This window comes from Dermacentor andersoni, chromosome 4 (genome assembly GCF_023375885.2).
Source record: "Dermacentor andersoni chromosome 4, qqDerAnde1_hic_scaffold, whole genome shotgun sequence".
Taxonomy (NCBI): domain Eukaryota; kingdom Metazoa; phylum Arthropoda; class Arachnida; order Ixodida; family Ixodidae; genus Dermacentor; species Dermacentor andersoni.
This window is the reverse complement of record NC_092817.1, coordinates 158,888,543-158,902,384: the sequence shown is the minus strand read 5'-3', so window position 1 is coordinate 158,902,384 and position 13,842 is coordinate 158,888,543. Positions and strand designations below refer to the sequence as shown.

General features: G+C 50.7%; 31 non-coding genes across 31 annotated transcripts; all 31 read left to right on the top strand.

The window, feature by feature from the left end:
• The first annotated feature begins 637 nt into the window (after nt 1-637).
• TRNAG-GCC (transfer RNA glycine (anticodon GCC)) lies at nt 638-708 on the top strand. Its single transcript has one exon. It is a non-coding gene; the product is annotated as a tRNA-Gly (tRNA).
• Nucleotides 709-778: 70 nt separating this feature from the next.
• On the top strand, nt 779-849 carry TRNAG-GCC (transfer RNA glycine (anticodon GCC)). Its single transcript has one exon. It is a non-coding gene; the product is annotated as a tRNA-Gly (tRNA).
• Nucleotides 850-919: 70 nt separating this feature from the next.
• TRNAG-GCC (transfer RNA glycine (anticodon GCC)) lies at nt 920-990 on the top strand. Its single transcript has one exon. It is a non-coding gene; the product is annotated as a tRNA-Gly (tRNA).
• A 70-nt stretch (nt 991-1,060) lies between these two features.
• Nucleotides 1,061-1,131, top strand: TRNAG-CCC (transfer RNA glycine (anticodon CCC)). The gene has a single exon. It is a non-coding gene; the product is annotated as a tRNA-Gly (tRNA).
• Nucleotides 1,132-1,201: 70 nt separating this feature from the next.
• On the top strand, nt 1,202-1,272 carry TRNAG-CCC (transfer RNA glycine (anticodon CCC)). The gene has a single exon. It is a non-coding gene; the product is annotated as a tRNA-Gly (tRNA).
• A 70-nt stretch (nt 1,273-1,342) lies between these two features.
• Nucleotides 1,343-1,413, top strand: TRNAG-GCC (transfer RNA glycine (anticodon GCC)). Its single transcript has one exon. It is a non-coding gene; the product is annotated as a tRNA-Gly (tRNA).
• A 70-nt stretch (nt 1,414-1,483) lies between these two features.
• Nucleotides 1,484-1,554, top strand: TRNAG-CCC (transfer RNA glycine (anticodon CCC)). Its single transcript has one exon. It is a non-coding gene; the product is annotated as a tRNA-Gly (tRNA).
• A 70-nt stretch (nt 1,555-1,624) lies between these two features.
• On the top strand, nt 1,625-1,695 carry TRNAG-CCC (transfer RNA glycine (anticodon CCC)). Its single transcript has one exon. It is a non-coding gene; the product is annotated as a tRNA-Gly (tRNA).
• A 70-nt stretch (nt 1,696-1,765) lies between these two features.
• Nucleotides 1,766-1,836, top strand: TRNAG-CCC (transfer RNA glycine (anticodon CCC)). Its single transcript has one exon. It is a non-coding gene; the product is annotated as a tRNA-Gly (tRNA).
• Nucleotides 1,837-1,906: 70 nt separating this feature from the next.
• TRNAG-CCC (transfer RNA glycine (anticodon CCC)) lies at nt 1,907-1,977 on the top strand. The gene has a single exon. It is a non-coding gene; the product is annotated as a tRNA-Gly (tRNA).
• A 70-nt stretch (nt 1,978-2,047) lies between these two features.
• On the top strand, nt 2,048-2,118 carry TRNAG-GCC (transfer RNA glycine (anticodon GCC)). The gene has a single exon. It is a non-coding gene; the product is annotated as a tRNA-Gly (tRNA).
• Nucleotides 2,119-2,188: 70 nt separating this feature from the next.
• On the top strand, nt 2,189-2,259 carry TRNAG-GCC (transfer RNA glycine (anticodon GCC)). Its single transcript has one exon. It is a non-coding gene; the product is annotated as a tRNA-Gly (tRNA).
• A 70-nt stretch (nt 2,260-2,329) lies between these two features.
• On the top strand, nt 2,330-2,400 carry TRNAG-CCC (transfer RNA glycine (anticodon CCC)). Its single transcript has one exon. It is a non-coding gene; the product is annotated as a tRNA-Gly (tRNA).
• Nucleotides 2,401-2,470: 70 nt separating this feature from the next.
• On the top strand, nt 2,471-2,541 carry TRNAG-GCC (transfer RNA glycine (anticodon GCC)). The gene has a single exon. It is a non-coding gene; the product is annotated as a tRNA-Gly (tRNA).
• A 70-nt stretch (nt 2,542-2,611) lies between these two features.
• On the top strand, nt 2,612-2,682 carry TRNAG-CCC (transfer RNA glycine (anticodon CCC)). The gene has a single exon. It is a non-coding gene; the product is annotated as a tRNA-Gly (tRNA).
• A 70-nt stretch (nt 2,683-2,752) lies between these two features.
• On the top strand, nt 2,753-2,823 carry TRNAG-CCC (transfer RNA glycine (anticodon CCC)). The gene has a single exon. It is a non-coding gene; the product is annotated as a tRNA-Gly (tRNA).
• Nucleotides 2,824-2,893: 70 nt separating this feature from the next.
• TRNAG-CCC (transfer RNA glycine (anticodon CCC)) lies at nt 2,894-2,964 on the top strand. The gene has a single exon. It is a non-coding gene; the product is annotated as a tRNA-Gly (tRNA).
• Nucleotides 2,965-3,034: 70 nt separating this feature from the next.
• On the top strand, nt 3,035-3,105 carry TRNAG-CCC (transfer RNA glycine (anticodon CCC)). The gene has a single exon. It is a non-coding gene; the product is annotated as a tRNA-Gly (tRNA).
• Nucleotides 3,106-3,315: 210 nt separating this feature from the next.
• Nucleotides 3,316-3,386, top strand: TRNAG-GCC (transfer RNA glycine (anticodon GCC)). Its single transcript has one exon. It is a non-coding gene; the product is annotated as a tRNA-Gly (tRNA).
• A 70-nt stretch (nt 3,387-3,456) lies between these two features.
• On the top strand, nt 3,457-3,527 carry TRNAG-GCC (transfer RNA glycine (anticodon GCC)). The gene has a single exon. It is a non-coding gene; the product is annotated as a tRNA-Gly (tRNA).
• Nucleotides 3,528-3,597: 70 nt separating this feature from the next.
• TRNAG-CCC (transfer RNA glycine (anticodon CCC)) lies at nt 3,598-3,668 on the top strand. Its single transcript has one exon. It is a non-coding gene; the product is annotated as a tRNA-Gly (tRNA).
• Nucleotides 3,669-3,738: 70 nt separating this feature from the next.
• TRNAG-CCC (transfer RNA glycine (anticodon CCC)) lies at nt 3,739-3,809 on the top strand. Its single transcript has one exon. It is a non-coding gene; the product is annotated as a tRNA-Gly (tRNA).
• A 70-nt stretch (nt 3,810-3,879) lies between these two features.
• Nucleotides 3,880-3,950, top strand: TRNAG-GCC (transfer RNA glycine (anticodon GCC)). Its single transcript has one exon. It is a non-coding gene; the product is annotated as a tRNA-Gly (tRNA).
• Nucleotides 3,951-4,020: 70 nt separating this feature from the next.
• On the top strand, nt 4,021-4,091 carry TRNAG-CCC (transfer RNA glycine (anticodon CCC)). The gene has a single exon. It is a non-coding gene; the product is annotated as a tRNA-Gly (tRNA).
• Nucleotides 4,092-4,161: 70 nt separating this feature from the next.
• On the top strand, nt 4,162-4,232 carry TRNAG-GCC (transfer RNA glycine (anticodon GCC)). Its single transcript has one exon. It is a non-coding gene; the product is annotated as a tRNA-Gly (tRNA).
• Nucleotides 4,233-4,302: 70 nt separating this feature from the next.
• Nucleotides 4,303-4,373, top strand: TRNAG-CCC (transfer RNA glycine (anticodon CCC)). The gene has a single exon. It is a non-coding gene; the product is annotated as a tRNA-Gly (tRNA).
• A 70-nt stretch (nt 4,374-4,443) lies between these two features.
• Nucleotides 4,444-4,514, top strand: TRNAG-CCC (transfer RNA glycine (anticodon CCC)). The gene has a single exon. It is a non-coding gene; the product is annotated as a tRNA-Gly (tRNA).
• Nucleotides 4,515-4,584: 70 nt separating this feature from the next.
• On the top strand, nt 4,585-4,655 carry TRNAG-CCC (transfer RNA glycine (anticodon CCC)). Its single transcript has one exon. It is a non-coding gene; the product is annotated as a tRNA-Gly (tRNA).
• Nucleotides 4,656-4,725: 70 nt separating this feature from the next.
• Nucleotides 4,726-4,796, top strand: TRNAG-CCC (transfer RNA glycine (anticodon CCC)). Its single transcript has one exon. It is a non-coding gene; the product is annotated as a tRNA-Gly (tRNA).
• A 210-nt stretch (nt 4,797-5,006) lies between these two features.
• On the top strand, nt 5,007-5,077 carry TRNAG-GCC (transfer RNA glycine (anticodon GCC)). The gene has a single exon. It is a non-coding gene; the product is annotated as a tRNA-Gly (tRNA).
• Nucleotides 5,078-5,147: 70 nt separating this feature from the next.
• TRNAG-GCC (transfer RNA glycine (anticodon GCC)) lies at nt 5,148-5,218 on the top strand. The gene has a single exon. It is a non-coding gene; the product is annotated as a tRNA-Gly (tRNA).
• Nucleotides 5,219-13,842: the final 8,624 nt, after the last annotated feature.

Genomic DNA, 13,842 nt, shown 5'->3' with positions numbered 1-13,842 from the left:
ATCTTTCTTCTTTAAATTACATACCGGTACCTTATCTGTTAAAATTTTCCTGGAACAACGTGGGTTCTACATGCCGTGGGGAACCCACTGCCTCATTTGTAAAAAACCGGAAAGCATAGATCATGTCTTCATCCACTGTTGGGAGGGGGTTTTCTTCTGGGACGTGTTGCAAAGGACTTTGAAAAAGGAGTTACCGATAGATCCACACGGAATCAGGTTTCTGGCAGTTAATGATGACGAAGGATTCCCGTACGACCTTATCATGCTAACAGGCCTCCACTGTTTATGGCGCGCAAGAATGGCGGGCTACCATTGTGACCCGGATGCCCGACCGGCGCGTTTATACTTTCGAGAATGTATGCAAAAATATGTAGAAGTGCAGAAGTTGCAACAGCCTGTTCCTGAGTGGCTGCCGAGGGTTGAACCCCTGACAGCGCTCAAGGAATTTTAATACGACAATGTCATGCCACAGTAGCGGACGGCAACGAATGTGTATATTACTGTTTCTTGTTCCGTTTTTGTATTCATTATTTCCTTTTTGTCTTTTTCTTTCGTTTCTGTGTATATCATTTAAGGAATGTGTGTTGTGGTGACATGTCGAGGATTGGCAATAAAGAAAAAAAAAAAAAAAAAAAACGCGTCGGTGGTTCAGTGGTAGAATACTCGCCTGCCACGCGGGTGGCCCGGGTTCGATTCCCGGCCGACGCAGTTTCTTTTTGAAAAGAGCGGTCCGATGAAGCGGAACGATCCAAACTGGTGTTTAGTAGTCAGCAACTTCGCGTCGGTGGTTCAGTGGTAGAATACTCGCCTGCCACGCGGGTGGCCCGGGTTCGATTCCCGGCCGACGCAGTTTCTTTTTGAAAAGAGCGGTCCGATGAAGCGGAACGATCCAAACTGGGGTTTAGTAGTCGGCAACTTCGCGTCGGTGGTTCAGTGGTAGAATACTCGCCTGCCACGCGGGTGGCCCGGGTTCGATTCCCGGCCGACGCAGTTTCTTTTTGAAAAGAGCGGTCCGATGAAGCGGAACGATCCAAACTGGTGTTTAGAAGTCAGCAACTTCGCGTCGGTGGTTCAGTGGTAGAATACTCGCCTCCCACGCGGGTCGCCTGGGTTCGTTTCCCGGCCGACGCAGTTTCTTTTTGAATAGAGCGGTCCGATGAAGCGGAACGATCCAAACTGGTGTTTAGAAGTCAGCAACTTCGCGTCGGTGGTTCAGTGGTAGAATACTCGCCTCCCACGCGGGTCGCCCGGGTTCGATTCCCGGCCGACGCAGTTTCATTTTGAAAAGAGCGGTCCGATGAAGCGGAACGATCCAAACTGGTGTTTAGTAGTCAGCTACTTCGCGTCGGTGGTTCAGTGGTAGAATACTCGCCTGCCACGCGGGTGGCCCGGGTTCGATTCCCGGCCGACGCAGTTTCTTTTTGAAAAGAGCGGTCCGATGAAGCCGAACGATCCAAACTGCTGTTTAGTAGTCAGCAACTTCGCGTCGGTGGTTCAGTGGTAGAATACTCGCCTCCCACGCGGGTCGCCCGGGTTCGATTCCCGGCCGACGCAGTTTCTTTTTGAAAAGAGCGGTCCGATGAAGCGGAACGATCCAAACTGGTGTTTAGTAGTCAGCAACTTCGCGTCGGTGGTTCAGTGGTAGAATACTCGCCTCCCACGCGGGTCGCCAGGGTTCGATTCCCGGCCGACGCAGTTTCTTTTTGAAAAGAGCGGTCCGATGAAGCGGAACGATCCAAACTGGTGTTTAGTAGTCAGCAACTTCGCGTCGGTGGTTCAGTGGTAGAATACTCGCCTCCCACGCGGGTCGCCCGGGTTCGATTCCCGGCCGACGCAGTTTCTTTTTGAAAAGAGCGGTCCGATGAAGCGGAACGATCCAAACTGGTGTTTAGTAGTCAGCAACTTCGCGTCGGTGGTTCAGTGGTAGAATACTCGCCTCCCACGCGGGTCGCCCGGGTTCGTTTCCCGGCCGACGCAGTTTCTTTTTGAAAAGAGCGGTCCGATGAAGCGGAACGATCCAAACTGGTGTTTAGTAGTCAGCAACTTCGCGTCGGTGGTTCAGTGGTAGAATACTCGCCTGCCACGCGGGTGGCCCGGGTTCGATTCCCGGCCGACGCAGTTTCTTTTTGAAAAGAGCGGTCCGATGAAGCGGAACGATCCAAACTGGTGTTTAGCAGTCAGCAACTTCGCGTCGGTGGTTCCGTGGTAGAATACTCGCCTGCCACGCGGGTGGCCCGGGTTCGATTCCCGGCCGACGCAGTTTCTTTTTGAAAAGAGCGGTCCGATGAAGCGGAACGATCCAAACTGGTGTTTAGTAGTCAGCAACTTCGCGTCGGTGGTTCAGTGGTAGAATACTCGCCTCCCACGCGGGTCGCCCGGGTTCGTTTCCCGGCCGACGCAGTTTCTTTTTGAAAAGAGCGGTCCGATGAAGCGGAACGATCCAAACTGGTGTTTAGTAGTCAGCAACTTCGCGTCGGTGGTTCAGTGGTAGAATACTCGCCTGCCACGCGGGTGGCCCGGGTTCGATTCCCGGCCGACGCAGTTTCTTTTTGAAAAGAGCGGTCCGATGAAGCGGAACGATCCAAACTGGTGTTTAGTAGTCAGCAACTTCGCGTCGGTGGTTCCGTGGTAGAATACTCGCCTCCCACGCGGGTCGCCCGGGTTCGATTCCCGGCCGACGCAGTTTCTTTTTGAAAAGAGCGGTCCGATGAAGCGGAACGATCCAAACTGGTGTTTAGTAGTCAGCAACTTCGCGTCGGTGGTTCAGTGGTAGAATACTCGCCTCCCACGCGGGTCGCCCGGGTTCGATTCCCGGCCGACGCAGTTTCTTTTTGAAAAGAGCGGTCCGATGAAGCGGAACGATCCAAACTGGTGTTCAGTAGTCAGCAACTTCGCGTCGGTGGTTCAGTGGTAGAATACTCGCCTCCCACGCGGGTCGCCCGGGTTCGATTCCCGGCCGACGCAGTTCCTTTTTGAAAAGAGCGGTCCGATGAAGCGGAACGATCCAAACTGGTGTTTAGTAGTCAGCAACTTCGCGTCGGTGGTTCAGTGGTAGAATACTCGCCTCCCACGCGGGTCGCCCGGGTTCGTTTCCCGGCCGACGCAGTTTCTTTTTGAAAAGAGCGGTCCGATGAAGCGGAACGATCCAAACTGGTGTTTAGTAGTCAGCAACTTCGCGTCGGTGGTTCAGTGGTAGAATACTCGCCTGCCACGCGGGTGGCCCGGGTTCGATTCCCGCGGAGGCAGTTTCTTTTTGAAAAGAGCGGTCCGATGAAGCGGAACGATCCAAACTGGTGTTTAGTAGTCAGCAACTTCGCGTCGGTGGTTCAGTGGTAGAATACTCGCCTGCCACGCGGGTGGCCCGGGTTCGATTCCCGGCCGACGCAGTTTCTTTTTGAAAAGAGCGGTCCGATGAAGCGGAACGATCCAAACTGGTGTTTAGTAGTCGGCAACTTCGCGTCGGTGGTTCAGTGGTAGAATACTCGCCTGCCACGCGGGTGGCCCGGGTTCGATTCCCGGCCGACGCAGTTTCTTTTTAAAAAGAGCGGTCCGATGAAGCGGAACGATCCAAACTGGTGTTTAGTAGTCAGCAACTTCGCGTCGGTGGTTCAGTGGTAGAATACTCGCCTCCCACGCGGGTCGCCCGGGTTCGTTTCCCGGCCGACGCAGTTTCTTTTTGAATAGAGCGGTCCGATGAAGCGGAACGATCCAAACTGGTGTTTAGTAGTCAGCAACTTCGCGTCGGTGGTTCAGTGGTAGAATACTCGCCTCCCACGCGGGTCGCCCGGGTTCGATTCCCGGCCGACGCAGTTTCTTTTTGAAAAGAGCGGTCCGATGAAGCGGAACGATCCAAACTGGTGTTTAGCAGTCAGCAACTTCGCGTCGGTGGTTCCGTGGTAGAATACTCGCCTGCCACGCGGGTGGCCCGGGTTCGATTCCCGGCCGACGCAGTTTCTTTTTGAAAAGAGCGGTCCGATGAAGCGGAACGATCCAAACTGGTGTTTAGTAGTCAGCAACTTCGCGTCGGTGGTTCAGTGGTAGAATACTCGCCTCCCACGCGGGTCGCCCGGGTTCGTTTCCCGGCCGACGCAGTTTCTTTTTGAAAAGAGCGGTCCGATGAAGCGGAACGATCCAAACTGGTGTTTAGTAGTCAGCAACTTCGCGTCGGTGGTTCAGTGGTAGAATACTCGCCTGCCACGCGGGTGGCCCGGGTTCGATTCCCGGCCGACGCAGTTTCTTTTTGAAAAGAGCGGTCCGATGAAGCGGAACGATCCAAACTGGTGTTTAGTAGTCAGCAACTTCGCGTCGGTGGTTCCGTGGTAGAATACTCGCCTCCCACGCGGGTCGCCCGGGTTCGATTCCCGGCCGACACAGTTTCTTTTTGAAAAGAGCGGTCCGATGAAGCGGAACGATCCAAACTGGTGTTTAGTAGTCAGCAACTTCGCGTCGGTGGTTCAGTGGTAGAATACTCGCCTCCCACGCGGGTCGCCCGGGTTCGATTCCCGGCCGACGCAGTTTCTTTTTGAAAAGAGCGGTCCGATGAAGCGGAACGATCCAAACTGGTGTTCAGTAGTCAGCAACTTCGCGTCGGTGGTTCAGTGGTAGAATACTCGCCTCCCACGCGGGTCGCCCGGGTTCGATTCCCGGCCGACGCAGTTCCTTTTTGAAAAGAGCGGTCCGATGAAGCGGAACGATCCAAACTGGTGTTTAGTAGTCAGCAACTTCGCGTCGGTGGTTCAGTGGTAGAATACTCGCCTCCCACGCGGGTCGCCCGGGTTCGTTTCCCGGCCGACGCAGTTTCTTTTTGAAAAGAGCGGTCCGATGAAGCGGAACGATCCAAACTGGTGTTTAGTAGTCAGCAACTTCGCGTCGGTGGTTCAGTGGTAGAATACTCGCCTGCCACGCGGGTGGCCCGGGTTCGATTCCCGCGGAGGCAGTTTCTTTTTGAAAAGAGCGGTCCGATGAAGCGGAACGATCCAAACTGGTGTTTAGTAGTCAGCAACTTCGCGTCGGTGGTTCAGTGGTAGAATACTCGCCTGCCACGCGGGTGGCCCGGGTTCGATTCCCGGCCGACGCAGTTTCTTTTTGAAAAGAGCGGTCCGATGAAGCGGAACGATCCAAACTGGTGTTTAGTAGTCGGCAACTTCGCGTCGGTGGTTCAGTGGTAGAATACTCGCCTGCCACGCGGGTGGCCCGGGTTCGATTCCCGGCCGACGCAGTTTCTTCTTGAAAAGAAGCTGTCGGATGAAGCGGAACGATCCAAACTGGTGTATGGGAATAAGCAACTTCGCGTCGGTGGTTCAGTGATTCCGGTCACCGCGGTGAACGGACGCGGAATGCGTTGCTCCGTAGGGGCTGTTACATCGGCCCTTGGCCGTGGCACCAGGTGTGTACGGATAAGCCTTACCCGGATTATCAAGTTGTTTTGCCCCATCTGCCTACAGGTACATCAGTTTTGTGCACGGTATTTTTGCGCGCGGTCGTTAAAACCAGGCCGTATCGGGTCGAGGACTTTCGAGATGCACTCGCGCGTCTTGCACTGCTGGCGGAAGTGGTGGCCCTTGGCGCCTTCCAAGGGAACCATGTATGGGCGGTGACCTTCCGTGATGAAGCTTCGAAGAAAAAGATGCTAGCGGCAGAAGCTTTCAACGTGAAGGACCAACCCTGCGTCGTTTATGATCCGTGCAACCAAGGCATCAGACTGAAACTTCATTAGCTGTTGCATTTCGTTCACGACGACGAAGTTCGAACAGCGTTAGCCCCTTACGGAAAGGTTACCGATATCACCCGGGAAAATTGGCGAGTACAGGGATGCAATGATAAAGGGTCCACCACCCGTTTGGTGACACTCGTTATTAGAGGTAGGGTTCTTCTAAAGGGGAGAGGGCGTAAGGCGGGTGGGTGCGGCAACGAGCGAAGGTTTGTTAGCGGCGACGGTGTAAAATTGAGAATAAAGGAGTGCTGTGCACAAGGCTAGTGAAACGGCCGCCTGTCACTCACGTGTCAACGACCGTGTGTCAGCCGGCGTGTCAACGGCGTGCACAGCACCCCTCTATTACCTGTTTCGCTGGTGGTCATGGGACATCGTGTCTCCGAAAAATATAATAGAAGTAGCGGCAGAAACCGGTGCTCGTGAAAAAAAATATAACAGAACGTACTGAAATGGAATAAATAAATAAAAGGAAAAATACACCGCAAGAAAGGAAGAAAACAAAAATATATAAAACTAAGCAACTAAACACGCCGGGTCCGACACACGGCCGTTGACACGTGGCTAACAGACGGCTGTTTCACCGGCTGTGTGCACAGCACTTACTTATTCTCAATTCTAAACCCTCGCCACTAACACACCTTCGCTCGTTGCCGCACCCACCCGCCTTACCCACTGTCCCCTTTAGAAGAACCCTACCTATATATACTGTGGCGAGGAAGGCGTATGTCGCCTTGAAAAAGACAAATCCACTTGTCGAAACGTTGGCTCCCGCTTTCACCTTGTTCTCGTTTTGCTCATCGATTTGCATATAGCAGTTGCATGCAGCACGTAGCTGGGCCTGGTTAACTAAAGCATATTAGGTGACTATTTGATCCCCTTCAGACCACCCCGTTTTGAAGGGGATGCTAATGAGTCATCATTATCATCATCATCATCAACAACAACAACGGTAATGTACCGTGCCACGGGTCAAGGGATGTGACATGTGCGCCAGTCTGGATGCTTGTGTTTACTCTTCGGTACACGTTATGGCGCCTCCTCGCAAGGTACGAACAGCTGCTTAAGAAGCGAATCGTAGAGCTACGTGCGCGGCTGCAACCAGGCATCATCGGGCTCAGCAGGCCGCTGTGCAAAAAGCAGGGCAAGCTGCAGCACAACTCTTCGGCGTGAAACTCAACGGAACCCTAATTCCAGAGTTAGAAACCACGTGAATTCTCCGGACTCACTTCAACAATCGGGGCAACAACTCATTTGCTATCCAGAAACTAAGAACGTCCTTTCTTGAAGGCTCACCATGATTAGCCGGGTGGCCAAACGATAATGAGGGATGATAGAACATGACGTACCGTGACTCATATGGGGATTTGTCATCACTCGCATAACCTCTAGCTTCCCTTACCTGAGGACGCTGAAAGCAGACGAGCACCAAATAGACAGTATCATACGTGTTACCCCCAAGAAAGGCTTTGAACCTTACCTGTGGGCCCTCACAGATTGCCTCCTTCAAATGGGATTTTGTAATGCGGCATCCGAATTATTCGAAGTCCACCACACCAATCAAGTCATACGCCTGGTCATCACTAAAACGGGACGGAAAACGCTATCAGAACTTTGCATCGAAGCCCTCATCCAGACGAGAGGGAAACCGCGCATTCCATCCGAATGGAGACGTCATTATCAAACCATTACTATGCAGTATGCACCCACAGCCTCACGGGCACCGACGCCGGGCCCGGGCCAAAGCTCACGACATATACTGAGACACCGAGGGCGCCTGCTTTGTCGATGAGACTGGACCAGTCTAAGGTACACACACGGCAACCGTCATTCACCAAGCAAAACATATTGATTGCGTATCGGCTCAAGACAGAGACGCAACTTGCATGGAAGAAACAGGAATTGCTCTCGACCTGCGAAACACCGGATCTGCCTTCGTTTTCACGGACTAACAAGCGGCCTACCGCAATTTCTGCAAAGGCTAGATTGGCATCATTGCGCGTCGAATGCTCACGCAGATACAGTCCCGACGCTCAGAGCGAGAGTGAAAGCAACTGATATATATGGTCGGCCACGGCGGAGTTAGATGCAACTAGATCGCTCACGCAAGGGCCCGAGAATTACTCTTCCGGACCTCCGACCCTGGCATATCGCACCCTCCCTTAGCTCTACGCACGGACTCGCTTCTCACACGCACCAAAGTTATTCAATACGAAAGACTTGAAAGGCGGAAACTTTCCCCCGGGACCAAAACTCTGTAAAGAATCCCAGGTAGCGTGGCATCGCACACTCCTACCCCAACCCATACATACTAAGATAGATCCCGACACACAGCACACAGTGCAGGTTCTGCGACAATCACACAGCCACCCTGTACCGCATGGTATGTAAATGTCAACATAATGCAGCTCGTCCAGCTCGGTTCCGAAGAACCAAGAAGCCCTCGTGAAACGGGCGAAGACAGTGACCCGCGCCAATGGGATCCCTGACTAAGGATCCCACTCGCTGATCTTCTCATTTCAGACTCAATAAATGTTTTATTCTCTCTCTCTAGCAGTTGCAGGCTCCACGTAGCTGGAACTCGTTAACCCAAGCATGTTAGGTGACTATCTGCCACCACCCCATTTTGAAGAGGATGCCAATAAACCATCATTATCATCATCGACAACAGCAACGTAGCGTGTTTGCTTAAAGGCAAGGCCATATTCTTGCGAACACTTCCGCTATGGTATCGAACTTGTTGGGCTGCTGTCGGAGCTATTCGGAGCATAACAAACGAATTTCCAATTGGCAGTAACGTTCAAAGACCAAGTAGGAAAGAATACAGTGGTTATGGACACCCTTAACAAGAGGAACGAACGCTGCATGGCATGATGATCGACTCCTGCGACCGAGGCGTATGTTTGTCTGAAGCTCGACTGGTTACTTTATGGTGTACCCGACGACGAGGTGCGAACGGCTCTTGCGGCCTTCGGAAAGGTGACAGAAATTACCAGAGAAGAATGGAAGGCGAAAGGCTGCATTGGTGAAGGACAGGCAACGCGCTCTGTAAAGCTGAAACTGAAGGGCAGCTTTACCATCGAGGATTTGCCTCATCAGTTACGTGTCGCTGAGGTGGTCGCACTAATTGAGTAACCTGACGCTGAGGTCGTCTCACGGATCTGGCTCCGTACTCCTCGCTGTCGTAGCGCTCTGGCTGCCCACTGCTTGGTGACGTAAGGAGACAGCTCTCATAGAGGAGCGCGGCTTTGCGCTTGCTGCAGCATGGTAGTTTATTGCAACATCCCAGCATTGCAGTTTATTCTAATAGTGGACATTCTTCGTGCCACAGTTCCACGGGCAACCACTTTTTATCCAAACGCAAAAGTTAATGTGGCTTATACAGTGAGCTCCCTTCAGTTCACATTACAATGAGCCACCTGAAACCAAAATTTTGAAAGTTAGTCACGATTTTTTTGTAATTAGCGACTAATTACCACGTCTCACCTTTCACCCTGTGGTCGGCACCACTGACGGCACGGCTCCGAAAGAACCGTCATTTCGTAGAAATGTTTTTGTTGAGAAGTCTTCGTAGAAACGCCCTGTATACTAGATTTTTCCGTAAGGCAAGTTCGTGTACTTAACATCGACAACTCTCAACTATTCCTGGTGTGTCTATCTAAAACCATAATGCCTATTGCATTGCCTCCTTCCTTTCACTCGCTTTGTCTACCCAAAAAGCTTCTAATATTTCCCCATCAGTGTACCTCAGGAGCCGTTTGAGCACGCGAGCGCTGTGAAACGGTGCATGTATGCATGAGCACCCGCGGCAGTGGTCAGCCAGATGACCATCGGCCACTAAAGCACTAAATGCTCCTCGGCATTCCCCAAAGGAATCATTTAAACACGGCCCTATTCGGCCGATACAGCATTTGCCGCATGGCAGAGGAACCACGTAAACCCCAACCTGCATGACAATAAGGAAAGCGCGTGGCATGCTTTTTCACACAAGCATCCGTGCTTTGCGCTCCACATACCAAGCGACACGTGGTAAATAAAGCTCCACTGGCTGCGCGTCCTCTTCCTGCAGGAGACTGCTGTGCAGCTCATGAACAAGACTTCGCTGCCCAACACCGTGGTGGTCCTCTTTTCGTTGAGCGCCGCCGTGGTCAAGTTCACCGTCTCCCCGACAGAGCCGGCGCCTAGCGGTTACGGTGCCGCCTGCAAGAGCGCCTCAATCGAGGAGTACCGCATGGTGAGCCGTTGTCATCGCTTTTCTTCTGGCGTGTGTCTGTGACGTTAGCCAGTAAGTCTCCTTAATGTAAATAGACATAACTTCCTTTGGTTCACAAGTCGTATAGTGGTTCCATCAAACGAAACGAAAGAACCGTTGTTCAGGAGAAACGTTAGACGCCCGACACCATAATGCACACTCATTTCGTTACATAATCTAAGGATTTTCCGACACTATTAGCGTAAGTCGTGAGGCCACGAACAGCAATAGCAGCAAAAAACAAATTCGGACTATCGGCGCTTCGCCACTGGAGGCATGAAGAATGCACAGAGCCTACACAACACCCTGGTGCTAACAGCACAAAACGTAGACGAGACACGATACGAGAGGAGGACACCACAAGCGCTGACTTTCAACAACGTTGAAACTTAGCGTCCAGCAGGCTAACAGGAATCTAGGTATTCATGTCAGGGATTGCCCCTCTAAAGCTTGCACCGCGGAATTCAGACGCTGTGAAGTGCTGAAGAAACACAATGACCAGCTGGTCCGGGAGATAATTGAGGCAACCGAGATTACCAGACTTCGTGATCAATGCGTTAATTAGCACGCCGTCCTTGTTATTGACAGAAAAAGAACTTGAGCTTTTGCTTTGTTGTCATTTGACCCACCCTGCTTGGACCTGTACAAGGTCTGCAGTATTGAATAAAGAAAGAAAGAAGAAAGAAAGAAGTACAATCACTATCTTGAGTGCAAAAAAAGAAAGAGTGCGTGTTTCACATGATGGGCGATCACGTGTCTGTGACACATGCGGGCAATGGTATAAGAAGCCGTATTTCTTTCAATTAAACGTTGTTGAAAGTCAGCGCTTGTGGGGGCATCCTCTCGTCTCGTGTCTCGTCAACGTTTTGCGCTGTTAACACCAGGATGAAAAACCAACAAGCCCAAACTGCTATTCTAGCTACACAACACATGCTGCCTCGGCCACGCTCGAACTTGTGTCCTGCGTTCCGCCGCGGCCACGGTGCAGCCAACAAAGAAATGTGGCGTTTCGGCAGAAGTCGTGCGAGTAGCAGCTTTAAAACTGAAGTGATCAACGAAAGCATTGACCACGGCCACCCCTCGATTTTAAAGCTGGCCTCTCTAGGTGAGCCCTCCCGGACTTTGCTTATCTTATTGTGCTGCTGCTGCCTTGTCGAACAACTCCCGCGCAATACAGCACCGATTCGTTGAATCGATATGTACACCCTATCTGTACTTAACTCTACATATGCGCCGTCGGCCGACTGTGTTCTTTACGTAACTACGCGCAGGGAACCGCCAAGCGGTACCCAATTATGCTGACTGTAACAAATGTATGCCTTCAAGCGCTTAATTTTTTTATCAAAGCGAGGCTTTGTATGCCTGCTTTCTCGGAGTTTAACTGACAGTCTGTTCAGTCGGCTTCTTGCCGAGTAAGGTGGCCTTACAAAAATCTTTTTTTTGTCTTTCTAGGGAAATTTTACGGACCCCCCAATGTGTAACTTTCCCTGAAAAAAAAAAGCATGCCGACAGTTTGCAGATTTTCTGCCGCCCTTTGTCACCTCCCTGCTACCAATCGAAACATATGTATTTTTTTTTTTTTTTTGCAGAAGGTTTGCAGAGCTCTTGTGGTCACAGGATGCAGAAAGTGTGCTAAATTCGACAGAAGTTACATGCATAATAGACCAGGATGGCAGTAAATAGCTTGCCCTCTAGGCAGCGTATTTGCGCCATGGTGGCTCAGGAGTGAAAAATTGAGCGAAATTGCAGTCTTGGACCAAATTTAGAAATGCACACAAGAATGGACACGACAGCGTCAAATGCTGCGAGCAGAACATGTCAAAGAAAGTCAGCAGCCGCATCATAATCTTGAGAACACCAGAGACGACAAACTTGCACTTTGAAAATACATCCAACACATGACACGGATGTCGCTTTTTTTGTACAGGTAACAGCGAGCAAGGCTATCAGTATACCATATAGCCATGATTGTAAGTACCTCGAAAAGGTCCAATCAGCAGCTGAATTCTTTTCAGAATTATTACTCTTACGGCCGCGCATACGAGATCGGTCTCTTTGAAAACCTGGCAGGACAGTGGCTGTAAAGTAAATCAGAGATAACAAAATGCCATGTACCCCTCGTTACGTTTTCTTAACTCTGATTTACTGTAAAGCTAGTGTCGTGCCAGGTATTCTTCGTCCATCTCCTCCGACGGTGGTCAGTTAACTATCGTCTCTCTGCAAGAGAGTATAAAATAAGCGGCAGAAAATTGTGCTCGTAGAAGAAAAAATAAAATGGAGTAGATATATAAGTAAAAGAAGAAAAGAGAGGGAGGAAAGAAAAAAAAAAGAAACGAGAAAGAGACCCAATAAAAAATAACGAAGTGATGTTGCCTATAGTTGGAAATTCAGCATAGCGAGTAGATTCTAAAGCTCCTTTTGAAACGTTTACGCCTATTGGTTGCGATGTCTTGAACTTGTGGACGAAGTGTCATTCTGCGTATTTTCTGTCTCGCGCGGAACGGAAATTTCACTGTAGGATCTAGAGTCTAAGTTCGCCAAAGTTATGACAAAGTTGGTCGGAGCACTCGGCGATAACTTTGGGAAGTTTTTGAATTGTGTCCGCGCGATGTCCGTTGAACCTGACCTTCATTGATGTACCGTTTCACCGATAAATTGTTTCTTGCAGAAGGACATTCAAGCATATGAATCACATCGCAACTAGCCCAAGAAAAGCTAGCTTTCACTTCATGTGTATAACTATTTGCGGTGCTTTTGATATTATAGTCACTTTGACGGTGTCTGCAGGTTTGCACCTGGGGCCGCAACATGCTTTTATTACGGGGGAATGATGTCGGCTGACTTTTGCGTGCACTAACATGTTTTTTAAGGTTTCTGTTGCAGCGATGGGTCACCCCTGGTACCACTGGGAACGCTTTCCTTAGACGCTCGTTACGTGATCATATTGTCTGGCATTTTCATAGGATGTTTATGTTTGGTAGGCCATTAGAATATCTTGTTATAAAGGCTGGTGGCCTCTGATTCTGGTTCAGGCTATTTCTTGGCGACTTCCGGCTGCCTCCAATCTTTAAGCGACGTCATAAGCTTTGCCGAGAGGAACTTGCGGAGTGTTTCTGCTAGCGTTGCTTTAGGATCATTTAGGTGGTGGATATAATCGTTGTCTTCACTGCAGATTTTTCTTATTCGTTTCGCTTGTCCGACAAATATTTCTCGCTTGCACTGTCGCGGGTGATGACAGCTGTAGTCTAGATATTGCTCGCTATCCGTAGGCTTCCCGTAAAGCGTCGTTCTCAGTTTTCCATTTTTTATGCAGAAGGTCGTGTCGAGCAACTTGATTCCCGTCGGAAAGGGCCCCAATAAGTCCATGCCAATCAGCTCGAATCGTCGCCAAGCAGGCTTGATGGGCCGTATCACTCTTATCGTCGTTGTCTTGGGCTGCTGAATGTCTCGGCACGTCTTGACGTAGTTAGCGATAACATTAGGTTGTTAACAGGTAAAATGTGGTTCCCAGAAAGAAGTGTGAAATACGCGCGCTTTGCAAGGTATACTGATGTTGTCGTTCATGTCTGAGCGTCGCATACGCAGAGCGTGCCCATGTGGCACGCCCTCCTCCCATTACCGACAACTGGCTGAGCTCAGAAGATGCACTGTGAAGCGACAAATCTTATGTTACGTGCGCCCCAGTGACACTGGCCAACTACTGACAACAGGAAAGAATGAGGCTCTACCATTACAGACTCTGCACCTGCCAATATGATCCCTTTTGGACGGACATTTAGGCGGCCGAGGAAGCAATGCGCGTCCTCCTCCATACTATCCACGCAAATACACATTTTGACGCGCAATATTCCGCAACATAAAGTCCCCGTGGAAACAAGGT